Raw genomic sequence first — 13,612 nt, forward strand, 5'->3', positions numbered from 1 at the left:
GGCCTCAAATGTAAGTATGGCACAAATAAACATGACCAGTAGAGGGCGGCGTCTCCCACACTATCAGTGTAGATAATTATGCAACACTCCAGTACTGGCCTTTCGCAATGTTGCCTAAATTGTACAGCAGGATATACTAAAGTAATTATGAATCCCCTCCCTGGCCTTCATGGACGAAAGCAAATACTGCACAACATAATGTACGAGGCGAAGGCGAGTACACTATGAATTGCAAAGTTTGCTAGGGTCCATGGGCGGGAGGGGAAACATCATTGCTATTATTTCATAGTTTTGGCAATGCCAGTGAATTTGTAGATGTAGAAATCGAATTTAAAACAAAACATTAACAGATATTGAAGCCTGTGAACATCATCCGGCGTGATCGGCCCTGAATGTGTATACATTATACATTTACACACACTTCAAACTACACTGTACACGCACGTCTAGCACGAAAATATGAGCAGTACACTCATGGTTTGATTGGGAAATACAAAAACTATGTATTTTGGAAGGAAACGAAAAGTAATTATATCTCTGCCGTCCATATCGAACTGAATCGTCACCTTCCAATATCATGTCATTCAAAAAGCTAAAACACGTTATATGCCAGTCATCAGGAAAACAGTGTCCATGCATCGACATCAATGCCTTGTGCAGCGAGCTGTCAGGTATCAGCTGATCAGCATTGTGTCGCTGGTAGTAACAGTACAACATGCAGTTACTAACAATATCAACAGAGTTCCACACTTTCATTTAAATGTTTAAATTTCATTAATAATTGCGTCTGTAAATTTAATTTCCGATGGCTTCTTGACGATAGCTATTGTATTTTGGCGACCGGGGGAACGATGTAAACAGGTGTTTGGAAGGTACATTTGACAAACATACTGGCGAGGCTTTGTCGGGAAATAGTCGAAACCGATCATGAAAGTTGTTGCCGATTTACCGATGCATCAGAAAAATAGGTAGCCCGGCAAGACATTAGATCAACGGAGATCCCACGGTCGTTATGATTGTTGGTTGTAGTTGCACTTAGACCGATATTTTTATTAGCTCCGGAATCCTTTCTGTAGATGCTATCTGACAATGTTAATGACATCAACTGCCGTTGTTGGTCCGTGGATGGCTGGTTTGAGTAGCTTTTAACGATTGCCTAGTTTACATGGTCACTTTTGTAACATACATAATATGCCGTGTGTCAAACCCAGCATCATCTAGGAGTTTGCAAGCGTACTGAGTTCTGCTTCACTTACTTTATACTGCACCGTTGACACTGCAGCGCATCGGGCGGGACTGCTGAGCGACAGCAAGACAGAGGAGATGACAGGTGCATTTGGGAGGACTCAACAATTTTGATAAATCGTAAAGAAATGCATTTTTATCGATATTTTTGAACCGATATCAATATTTCGTTGTATGTTTTACATGGTTTACACCATAATTTCTCTCCCTTTCAAAAGCTTACTTCTTTATTAGTTTACAGACAAAAACTTTGCATTGTTATGCTTGCTGTGGGGGCCAAATGCTGGATAAAGGGATACATAATCAGTAAAAAACAGGATGTATGACGTCATAAAATTCAACGCTATTATATAATAACAATACAAAGGCTTTATATCCTGGTGATTTGTCTGACATGGTAAATAGTTTGGACTCATAGTGCTTTCTTATTGTGATGTGACATGCACACGTGAAAAGCAAATATTCTGTTAAATTTAAAATCAATAGGATCAGTGACAATTCGCGACCAAATGATTTCGTAGAATAGGTACATATCGACATATTAGTATTTCAACAATAGCCTTATTTCTTACTTGATTTTAAAACTTTACTAAATGAAATGGATTTCAACATTAGGTGGGGTGAGGCCTTCAAAATTCTCTTCTGGTTGTAAATGTCTTCGCCGAAGGCGTTTCGATTGGTCACGGTTAATTGAAAATAAAAAGAGCGTAGACAGCAGCTGTCAGATGTTTGTGTCCGTCATTGCAAGCTCGCTATTGTTCTCTCGCCAAGTGATTACCGTTGAGGCCCTTGCTCCGAACTAAATTTATACCTTATTGATTGACGTGTAAATGTGAGATCGCTTAGATCGCTGATAAGTAATATTTAGAGAGCGACTGCTCGGATCCCCTCAGGTTTAAATAAATACAGTGTAACCCTGCTTTTGCTTTTTTATCACTGAAACGTTTTCGGTGGCCCATGGGCATCATCGCCCCCTGATCCGAGTCTGACTTTAAAAAACGTGAGAACAGTTCCCTACGCCCCATGGCCAGCGTTAATTTAGGAAGGAGTCGGGGTTGGACCTAAGTTCGAGCTGGGACTTAACGTTCGCAGTGCGTGTGAACGCATCGAAAAAATACCGACGTCGTAAAATCGCCCCGATGTGGAGAGTTTTGGGCATATTTCGTTGTAACCTATTGCCTTTGTTCTGAGGTCGTTGATTTTAACCATGACAAATATGTCCTACTAGTACGCGGCCGAACGTGGTAATAATTGGTCCAAAGAAAATGTAGCGCTTTTGCTTGCTGTATGGCGAGAAGAGAGCATCCAGAAATTGATGAACGTCGCTTCCAGAGAAGATATGCAGTTTATTGAACAGTAGCAGACGAAACATACAGCAGCCAAGCCCCTGGGGTACTCCCATAGAAAAGGAGTACGAACATGCCCCCGAATGGTCAATTTTCACAAAAAACCTAAACATGCATTAATTTTTCATCGTCAAAACTTAAACAGATACAAAGAAAAGGTTCCGTTCATTAGGACAACCTTCACATGCAGCAAAATAAAGATGATTATTTCAAGACATTGTCAAGGAAAATCCGTAACAATGAGTAGTATTTTTGGAATATTCGTGGTAGATGTTTCCAAATCGGGCGGCACACCCCATATGACAAGAGAAAGAGTACACCCCCAGGCAGTCAAAGGATTTAAGAGAAGCCGTGTCTCTGAAAAATAAAAACCAGGAAGTCAACATTCGAAGGTATAATCGACCACAATAACAGAAGTGACCGAGGAAGGAAGACCATACCTTTCTCTGATGAATTTGTGAAATCCTGGGCGATCAACCGGCGATAAATCCATAAGCCATTTATGTTGTTGCCGTGATGCCTAACATAACTGTAGAGGGCGTTTAGGTCGGTGTCACTTTCAAAACAAAGCGTGTGGACGCACATAGTTTCCTCGGGCTAATGCCCTGTATTTGCAAAGCGTCAACACAGACCTTGCAACGCCCAAGAAACTCACATTGAGAATAAGAGTGCAGACACGCTCCTGTACTCGAATTCCGTACACTGTGCATGTCCACATAAGTACTTAACTTTAATTCACGATTGACTATCATTTAAGAATATTTAAATATATTTCTTACAAAGAAAAACTGTTTCGCACATTGCAAGTTTTGGAATTGTGAAATAGCACAGCTTGTCAGTTCTAACTGCAATAACTTTACATCAGTAAACCATTTTTTCAGTTTCTTTTTGTCTCCGTATTATAGTTTTCTCATTGTTCTCAAGCTAATGGCGAACAAGTGTAACACCTTATGATCTAAATCGGGATTTTCTGATGTCATCGTTTCTAGATATGTTAAGGCAAAAAAAGTTATTTTTTAAAGATCATTTTAAGCGCTTACTGCTGTGATTGTTAATACTTTGGCATACGTGCTTTAGGAACTGAAGTGGTAATTTAAAATGCATCATAATTTGTATTGACGAGACGAATTGACCTCGGATATCTCAGGTTACTGCTATAGTTACAGAACCACGAATGAGTTACTCAATATATTGAATGAAAATATTTCAATTTCTCTTTCACAGTTGCGATGACCAAATATAACGAATTCTTGTCAAATTCTAGCTATTCCGCAGTGGACTCAGAAATTAGTGTTCTATTTATGTGTGGCAGCCGTTTCGAGAAGGGAAAAGCTACTTTTGGATTATAGGCTATCAAATTAGTTATTGAATCTGTGGAAGGATTGACGATCATGCCATTTACTTCTTCCTGTACATTGAATTTGTTATGCGGTACCTGTGACAAACATCGCGTCATACCTTTCCTTCTATTACAGTACCAACTGCATAATCGACTTCTCGATAGCTGTACATACTGTGCTTAGAGTTTATAGCTACTGCATCGGGACTTGTTCATTCGAAAGTTGCGATAGCAAGCTTTATCGGTGAGGGCGCCTTGCAACAAGAAGAATAAACTTTTGGAAATTGAAAGATACTTACGTTATGCTCAAAGAACGTATGAGCTTAGTGTGAATTACGTGTCGTGGATTATACTTTGTATATGATGAATAAATAAAGCTTCCGTATATGCGTTTTCAACAGAAACATCTTTTCTTGACCTTTGGTTGATGAAGTTTTTAGCTGACTGAAATTGTGCTTTTTCGGAAGATTAATGTGAATAAACGTGAATTCATATCATTTCGACGGTTTCATTTATATGTACTTTGTTGCCAAGGACAGATAAACGTTCTATGGAAGATATTTATTATGATTCTAAGACGACGAAAATACATATGACAATAAAGATTATTCTACGTCGAATGCATGAACTGAAAGAAGGAAACACTTTTACATTAGCAAACATCTATATCAGGGCATTATGTGTCAATCTGAATTTTGTCCATATGAAATAGAAAGTGGTATCAATAAATGTTACAAACTATTACCCGGGCATTGATAACAGTAAGTAACAGCTTTCTATGAATGTAGTTATCTTGATTCTTAAGCTGAGTCTATGGAAAATGTACTGAAATCTTCCAGGTCTCAAATACGCAACTAAGTGTCTTCACTTTTAGAGTAATTTTGAGAAATCGAAATGTGAGTGAATTCGAAAAAAAAAACTAAAGCGTATACTTTGTTGAATTCATGGATTTGAGATGAAATGCTTCAAGTGCTATTCTGTGCAATAATCGGATTATTCTATTTTTAACATGAATATTAAACATAAATATATTTTTTGCCTTCCATGACCAGGGACAGATAAAAAATATACTTTCTGAATCTTTTTAACGAATTCCGCTGACGTCTGAAAACGTAAAGCAGACGTTTGCCTCTAGATGATTAAACTGAAATAGTGACAGGCAATTGATGTGAATATACATAAATTAGGTTACTGAAAGGCCATAACAATTCTTTGATAAACACAACTCATCTTTATAACACTGGTCGCAGAAACCTTGTAATTTAGACTACAAATTACATGTTTCCTATTTCTTTTAGTTTCGGCAATGCTACGTTCATCCCGTTTTAGACGTTTCTGGGGAAATAATTGTTCATTTGTCACACTAAATAATGCGGTGAAAATGTCATTCACTCCACAAGCTTCAAAATGAGTTCACAAAAGCAGACGACCACATCAGTGTTGTAAATGTCCAGCAAACTGCTCATTGACGTATTCCTACCTTTAAAAATTGAAAGTCATGCACTTCACAACTTCACCTTTTCAAAGTGTCTGACATTCGCTGAAATGCGATGTGAAGTATTATAATGTTCCACTTGTTGCGTACGTTACTTATTGCGTTGACAAGCCTTACTGCTTAAACTTTAATTTGAAGTTCTAAATTTTACAATGTCCAAAATTAAACATTTCTAAGTTGTATTATCAAACTTGAACACTTTTTCATATTTCAATACTTCTCTGTTTGAGCTTCAGAGTTTAACGTCATTTTTTGACATTGAAACTGAGCTTAGACGTCACTGCTTTCGATTCGTATTCAGTATCGGATGTGTTGCAAAGCCTGGACTACCTTATTTACTGGTGACAGATCAAAGCCGCGAGTCTTGGATTTGACAAAGGTGAAATCACCTTCTACTTCGTTCTGATATTCCCTTCTATCTGTGCTGAAAAAAAGACCTTCATCCCTTTGCAAAGAAGTGTCTTTGTTAAATTAACCACAAATTATTGAATTCCTGCAAGATGGCACGAAGAAGATATCCTGAAAATGTACAAGTCCCGATGCTTGTATAATGCAGCGTACAATTAAGAATTACAGGGAGACGGGTAGATGAGCAGTTACCAAAAATTGGGATGAACTACAGGACAATCCGATTTTTCATCCTCATAATATGACGGCGAATCTTAAGACTCCCCAATACTATATCCTGCAGAGATTGGCACACGTGTGCACAGTTCAGTCTAACTTCTTTTACGAATGGATCTCCAAACGAACTCAACGAACAATCACTGCGGTATTTTTATCATTTAGCGTAGTGGAATGCCCAGTTTGCGGGGACACACTCGATTCTCGGAGAACAAGATCGATCTTTTCAATTACAACTGACTTATATCAGTAAATAGGACATCTCTTTTCCGTAACTCTGATGCGTCCTATTCACAAGAAAACGTACATTTGCAAGAGATGTAATGACAACGTATGAGGCTCTATGCTGGCAGAGCAAAACCGGATGAACACTGTGATTAAATAAACCTAAAAGAATATTCGCCTTGCAGCTGGCAGAATAATAATTACGTTCCTATTTGCCCTGCCAGTGAATAGCGAATAGATAATTCACAGTCAGCAATAAGATAAAACCTCTATGCACCCTTGGTACTCAAAGCGTTGCGCGGCGCAGGATTTCCATTGTAAATTCCTTGTCTTAGCCCGATTGTTTGAAGGATTTAGGACTGCAAAATCATAATTATTAATTAATTATACGGCTAACAATGCGTCAGCAAGTAAATCATAGACTTCTCGTATTCTGTCAGTAAAATTATGAACAATTTCTCTCCACTGCAAATATTTTCCATTGTGTCTCTTTGCTGCGTTTTCAACACATTGCTATATTTTCAGATCAAGTACTAATTTCCTCGGCTATAAGATTTGTCGATCGATTGTGATTGTAACAAATTTAATGTTTGTCTGAGTAGTGTCCATCCGTTTTATTAAGATAGTAGACCATTTCGGTGGTTCGTGCAGTGGTTCGGTGGTTGGATGACTCCAAAACAACTGTCAATCTCGATCACGCGCGTTCAGTAAGCCAGGGTAAACGATCTTACTAACAGCCATAATATCAATAAAATAGATGCTAAGATGTAAATGGTTCCAAACGTAATTTGTCGGAGAACAGATATCAAACACTTCTTCTTCAGTTATGGGGTAGAGGCGAAGATTACGGGGCACCTGATTTAATGTCGTTTTGATGGGTAAGCCTAATTCACACAATCCCCGTGCCGCGAGCCTAGGTTCACGATGCACGGATTAGCATGTTAAGCTAGAAATAGGTGCATCTTCACTCTAATGTCATTCATTGATTCATTTTCATTGATAAATCAACATTCGGGCTTCAATGCCGCCTTCTAAATGCATGAACTGGTGAAGCGAATGTGTGTTTACGAATTCTACATCAAGGGGCATATGCAGAAAGGGACTCGAAAGAAATTATAGGGAGGGAGGGCCAGTATTTTTTTTCAAAATCACATTGCCCGTAAAATTGTAACATTAAAAATTGATCAATCAAAATTCTGTACATTAGTTTTGTAGACCATATAATAAGGTTGCTATATTTTAAATATCTAGGTCTTAAGCTGCGAATATTAAGAAGATTTTTACAATATTAACTTTGAGAATTTGTGACCTTCGACCTGCCCTATCCTCACTCTGCAACTAAGCTGAGGCTTATCTTACGTAAGAATCAAAGACGGCTGGTGTCTATCGAACTGTGACTGGTATGGGACACAGACCTTCAACCCTCAAATCATCCTGTACCTCACTAATTATGCACATCTATAAATTATAGGCTAGCTAACAGAGATGGAGGTCTGAGTTTACTGGACGGAGATGATTATGTTAACTAAGATTTTTGCAAAAATATCAAACGACCAGGATGACATTTGACCCAGCCTATATTGCTAAAGGTCTGATTTTTAGTGGACAGCCATCATGGGACGAAAGTGTACAGCAAAAATATCAAGTAACCAGGATGACCTTTGACCTGAATTTAACTTATTTGCAAGTATATTAGTGCAACAGCCTTCACATTTGGTGGGGTGAGGCGTCACATTATGAATTAGTAAATATTTGTCAAATAAAATATTATTGATGTTGACTATAGCACGTACAGGGACGGCATAACAATTGGGGGAGTCACTTTTTTCAGCATCATTTAGAAAAATTCGACCTTCCTCCCTATATTTTTTTCCAGTCCCTTACCGGCCAGCACATGTTGAATTGCGTGAACACACATATCGCAGGTCATCACTTTATGCACATACAAGGTGTCTATTAAATGTGATTTAATAGTGAAGATGAATCGATAAAGTGAATTAGAGTGAAAATGCACCTATTCTAGCTAACATGCTAATCCGTGCATCGTGAACTTTGGCTCGCGGCACGCGGATCGTGGCTCGTGGCACGCGGCACGTGAATTAGGATTACCCCGTTTTGATGGTGAAGAACGCAAGACAAGGCCTTTGACTCTAAAACCAGGTATGTGAGTGGTCAGAAATTGATAGTCTGCGTCCCCAATCTGCGCTAGCGCATTTCAATCTCCAATGTCGAACTGGCTGAAGAAGACGTGGATATAGTATTAGGATACTATATAAAGTGGGAAATGAGTGGCGGTTTAAAAAAAATTGGGACCCCTCTTTTGATTCATTTTCCCCTATGTTTCCAAGCCCCCATTCCTAACTCTTACCCCCAAAATATTTTATCGCCTCTTTTAGAAGGTAACCTTGGACCTCATTTTCATAAGTACGCACATCTTTGACGACATCAGTTTGTGGCTATACCACTTGTAAAATGATGCCGCTTTGCACAGTAAGTGAGGCTACCCACAGTTCTCCATGATCTGTACACACGGAGATCACTCTCTGAATTGAAGCAAATTTCTTCTGTGCACAGAACAACCCGGTCCATATTTCAAAATTCTGGCAACATAGTTCTGATAATCATAATTTTCTGATTTCTCACACTGAATAATGAGAAGATCAACCCCTTTTCCGTGGAGGAGATAGCAATTTTGTAATTTTGTTAACATAGATTTTTGACAGCCATACACAACATTTTCAAGGAAACTAAGGGAATAAGTTGCATCTGTGTTGGCAAAAGAAAGGGTAATGATTTTATTTTAATGTTCGTAACAAAGGAAATTTTCATGTCTGACAGGTGGTATGATGAGACCATCTTAGTTGCTGATAACTTTATCTTGACAAATGTGCAATTTTTAGCACCTCCAAACATCAACTTCTCATTCATTTTACTCTTGATTTTTAAACATAATCAATAATTTTGGAACATAGTTTTAACAAATAATCCTGAACTTAAATTGTCAGTTAAAAATGTTAAGAAACTGATGAAATTGAAAAAGCCTTTAGCAAACAATGTCTGAGTGAATTAATCAAGGGGAATTGTGGGTAGCCTCACTTACTGTGCGTTGCCACTGCCAAACTTTTGATGCTAAACTCAGAATGAGAAATCAACAAATGTTCAATATCCCGGCACAGAGGTGTGAAGCGGTACGGTATCCATATATAGCTTCCAATGGAGTGTCGTTTGTACCTCAATGAGTCTCAAAAAAATCCAGTTTATTTGACTTCCTCAGTTTTGTTCTATCGTCACTAACATAGAGCGTCGACGTATCCATGTGTGCAAGTGCTATCGATTATGACGATAACCGACGCGGTGCAGTTCTGATCTGTATATCGGTCAAACTTCACTACGTATGAGAAATTACGAGATTTCCTATCCGAGTTTTGGAATGCATCTGAATTTTGTAACATGACATTTCACAGTTCCGCACATAAAATAGGATACTGAGCATGTCAACTCGAAAACACTGCAAATAAAAATTTCTCTTCTAAAAAATGTGAAAACCACAAGCGTGACTAGCTTTTTTGGGAGAAGAATTTGACAACCTGTAACATTTAACATGTTCGTCTACAGTATAGCCTGAAACGTGCATGTCCGTAGTGGCGTACCGGTTAGCGTGGGTGACCCATAACAGGCTCGTTCGATTGAATATTTATAATCTACACTTATGTTCAAGATTTCGGATTCCAGTACGGATTAAATCTGCTACGCCTCCTTACAAACGTATTTAGTACTAGCTGTAGTAAAATAAAATCTTATATATTTTCCTTTCGTAAATATGGTCACATATGGTCGTTTTTATTCAGACTTAAAACGCAAAAGTGGCTAGTGAAATAGTGACATTTATAACACACCACATGCTCATTCCGTGTCGCTATTCGCCAGAATACGTCACGTGATGAGAAATAGATACGTCTAGTACCCATTGAATCGACAAAAGTGACGTCAGAGGGTATTTTTGAAAAGCTATTTCCCTAGGGAAATAGTTCAGATAGAATTTGGAAAAGTGCCCGGTCACGTGACCATAGTGTTGTCTGCAACTTTGCAACAATGGCAGGTGACTAGAACGTGATGTGAGTCCGGGATGAGCGACTAGGTCTCTCTAAATCAGATTTTCCAACATTTTCCAACATTCCAACAGCATAGGACTTGAAAAGCTCATCGACGAAAAAGATTCAAGTGCAACCAATGATTGTTGCTAGGTATGCTTAGGATAATCTTTGAAAGAAAGTGGTACCACGTACAACTGTATAAACCACTGTGGAAATATCGCCCAGTAAACTTGTCATGCAATACCCATGGGAAGATGGTCCCTTCTATATCACATGATGCAAGCTTCTAGCCTGGAGCTTTTATCCAAAGATTGAAATTACATGGGTAACTTCCTGTACCATTTCTATCGGTTTTTGTAAAAAATCGCGCGAGTTATAAATGGCGAAAATAACTTTTCGGGGTAAATAACCACAAAGCTGGCACATAATTATGTATATTCATCCTTGCTGAATTTTCCCTTTAAGTCAAATATTCCGAGCATTGTAAATTTGGCTTCCACATCCTTGGACAAAACTACGACTCTTGTTCAGTTACCCTTGTCTTAGATTAACGATAGAGTGAAGCGGAAGTGATCTTTAACAGAAGTAAAATCAATAATGAAAGCAGCAGTTTCTAAATACCTCCATAAAAAGAGCATTAGTTAATTTTATTGATAGCGATACAATAAATGTAAAAATTGATGTTTAGTCGTGCTATATCTTTATGACAGATATCAGACAATAATGTGTGTATACAATTGTGTAGCGATTAGTGTGCACCATGCTTTCGTGACAGTAATGCAACTTTTAATTCACTTTCTCGAAAGCACTCCAGTGTGTTACTGACACTATTCGGGCATAATACTTCCATTTACCTTCATTTCAGCTTTGACAACAATTAATATGCAGGCTGTTCAATGTTTTACATTTAATTTGTATGTGTATTAATATTTGTTTTCACTAGATGATGCAAACATTTTTTTATAATTACTGCTTGCCGTCATAAGCTTAATGAAAGGGATTAATTTATTTACAAAACTTTTAACTATTCGATATCACATCATCATGTCATAAGTATAATCTTTATTACTATATATAATTATGAATGACTTTCTTGCTACCATGTGACATTGCAGGGGAGATTACTTACATTGTTCTGTGCATCAATAACTGCTTGAGATTGCAACAGTAATCTGGTAATGTCTTCATAACCATTGGCCGCCGAAATATGTAATGGTGCCCATCCATTCTGTTCGGAAATGTAAAACGGGTAATAAGCATTATGATGCAAGCATTTGAAAAGCGGAAGAAAGATACTGTAATATGTGTATTGTCATGCATTTTAACATGAACATCGTCCTAGGGTTTCCTTATGTTGATGCGCTTGGCTCTTAAATTATTGGAGTAAATGTTTTTTCCTGACAATGAAATGCACTGTTTCCCTTCAATAGATCGTTGTGAGGTAACCTTAAAAGTTCAAAAATAATCGATGAAAGATTATTTTGTATGTAGCATCACAATTTGACGTAAATTTTAGCGTATTAAGAACATGAACAATGTCAGGAAGACTTAGCCGAAAATAAGAATGTTATTTGGAAGTCTTCTTCCAGGTGTCATTTTTCTCAGTTATGGTATTGGTGACGTGTTTAGTCCATAGCATGGTTCCCCACCATAGAATATGAAATGGAACAACGTAACAAGTGATTTTACTCTATTACATGAGTACTTTGAAAAATATACCGTGTTTAATTTGACATATTTTTGAAATCTGATATATTTTTGACATTTCTTTACAAGATGCCGTAAAATACAAAAATAGGTCAAAAAACACAATCGTAAACACGCACGAAATGGGAAATTACAAAATTCCATTAAAAACACAATCAACGCTATTTTCTGTCAAAAGCATCACATTGGTGTACATCAGAGAAACTTGCATTTTGCAAATTTTCTTCATGACGAGGACATTTACAACCAGACGCACCGTGGAGTAAATTACAACATGGAATACATTACAACATGATAAAACCCCAATATAAAACAACATGGAATACATTACAGCATGACAAAGCCCCAATATAAATATATGTACTTTTAACAACATACAATTTTATAGCGTTTAGAGTCCCAATGATTTCCCGTCAAAAATTCAACCTTGATTCATTTTCTCGACCGCATATTCTTTAAATTTCTTTGCAAATTTAATATACATGACGCCGTAAAATAAAAAATAGGCTAAAAAATCGTAAACACAGACGAAAGGGGAAATACATCATTATTCTATAATAATTACAGTCAACGCTATTTTATATCAAAAGCATCACATTGCAATTGGTGCTCCTTAGAAATATTGGAATTTTGCAACATGGCCTGTTACTATTTCAAATGGAATAAATTATTGCGTAACTATGCGGCCGTCCTCGCACAAGCGTCTAGCAAGTGCGGGACGGCTGCAGAATTAATATAAAGCTAGCGCAAATGCTCCGGTACAAACTGCTTGTATTGTCTCGCCATGGGTTTCTATTATTTATACATTCGTTACGAGGAAAAACATAAAATGAAGCCTGGAATAACATGTTAAGTGGTGTGAAATTTGGCTGAATGATATTCATATACTGTATATCAAGTTTTTATTGTTATAATCAGGTTTCATGAATGATGATGTCATTGGATTATCATATGCTAGTTGCGTATAGATGTACATTCAATATACAGATTTTCACTATCCTCTCTTGACAATGGTGCAACGTTACAATTTCTCTAAAATATTGTTAAGCATACATTTTGTAAACAGTTTGTGCTGTGGTCGTTTCCTTGGTTAAGCACTTCATGACAACTATCAGTCAGTGTGCTTGCAGTCAGTAGCATAGTCTTTAGATGTAACACTTCCGAATTTCGGGAAACTATATCTTCTATACAACAATTTAATAAAATCGATTGCAAGTGTCTGAAAAAGTGTTTCATCAATCTGTAGTATTATGACGGTTACACTATTTTATTGTAAGTGCTTACTCTTTCTATCTATTCATTTTTCGAGATATCTGCGACACGCACGTCGAAGCGAACTGAAACGGGCTATACTTTGAGTCTTAAGAAAAGTGACTACCACTGCAAAGTGTTCTTCGTGTTGTGGAGTTGGTAAAGCATTATTTTTGCCAATGATCCATTGAAACTGAATATGAGATAAGTGCATTCTATATTCAAACCTATCTTCGCCAGGCAGAAATGGCGCATTTGTACAAATAGTCACGATACAATATCTTAC

General features: G+C 37.5%; 1 protein-coding gene across 1 annotated transcript in view; it reads right to left on the minus strand.

Annotated features, from left to right (window-relative positions):
- Nucleotides 1-13,612, minus strand: part of LOC139127769 (26S proteasome non-ATPase regulatory subunit 10-like) — a 534,262-nt gene that overhangs the window by 202,445 nt on the left and 318,205 nt on the right. The gene's annotated exons all lie outside the window — the stretch shown is intronic.

Source organism: Ptychodera flava, unplaced genomic scaffold (genome assembly GCF_041260155.1).
Source record: "Ptychodera flava strain L36383 unplaced genomic scaffold, AS_Pfla_20210202 Scaffold_36__1_contigs__length_1797346_pilon, whole genome shotgun sequence".
NCBI lineage: Eukaryota > Metazoa > Hemichordata > Enteropneusta > Ptychoderidae > Ptychodera > Ptychodera flava.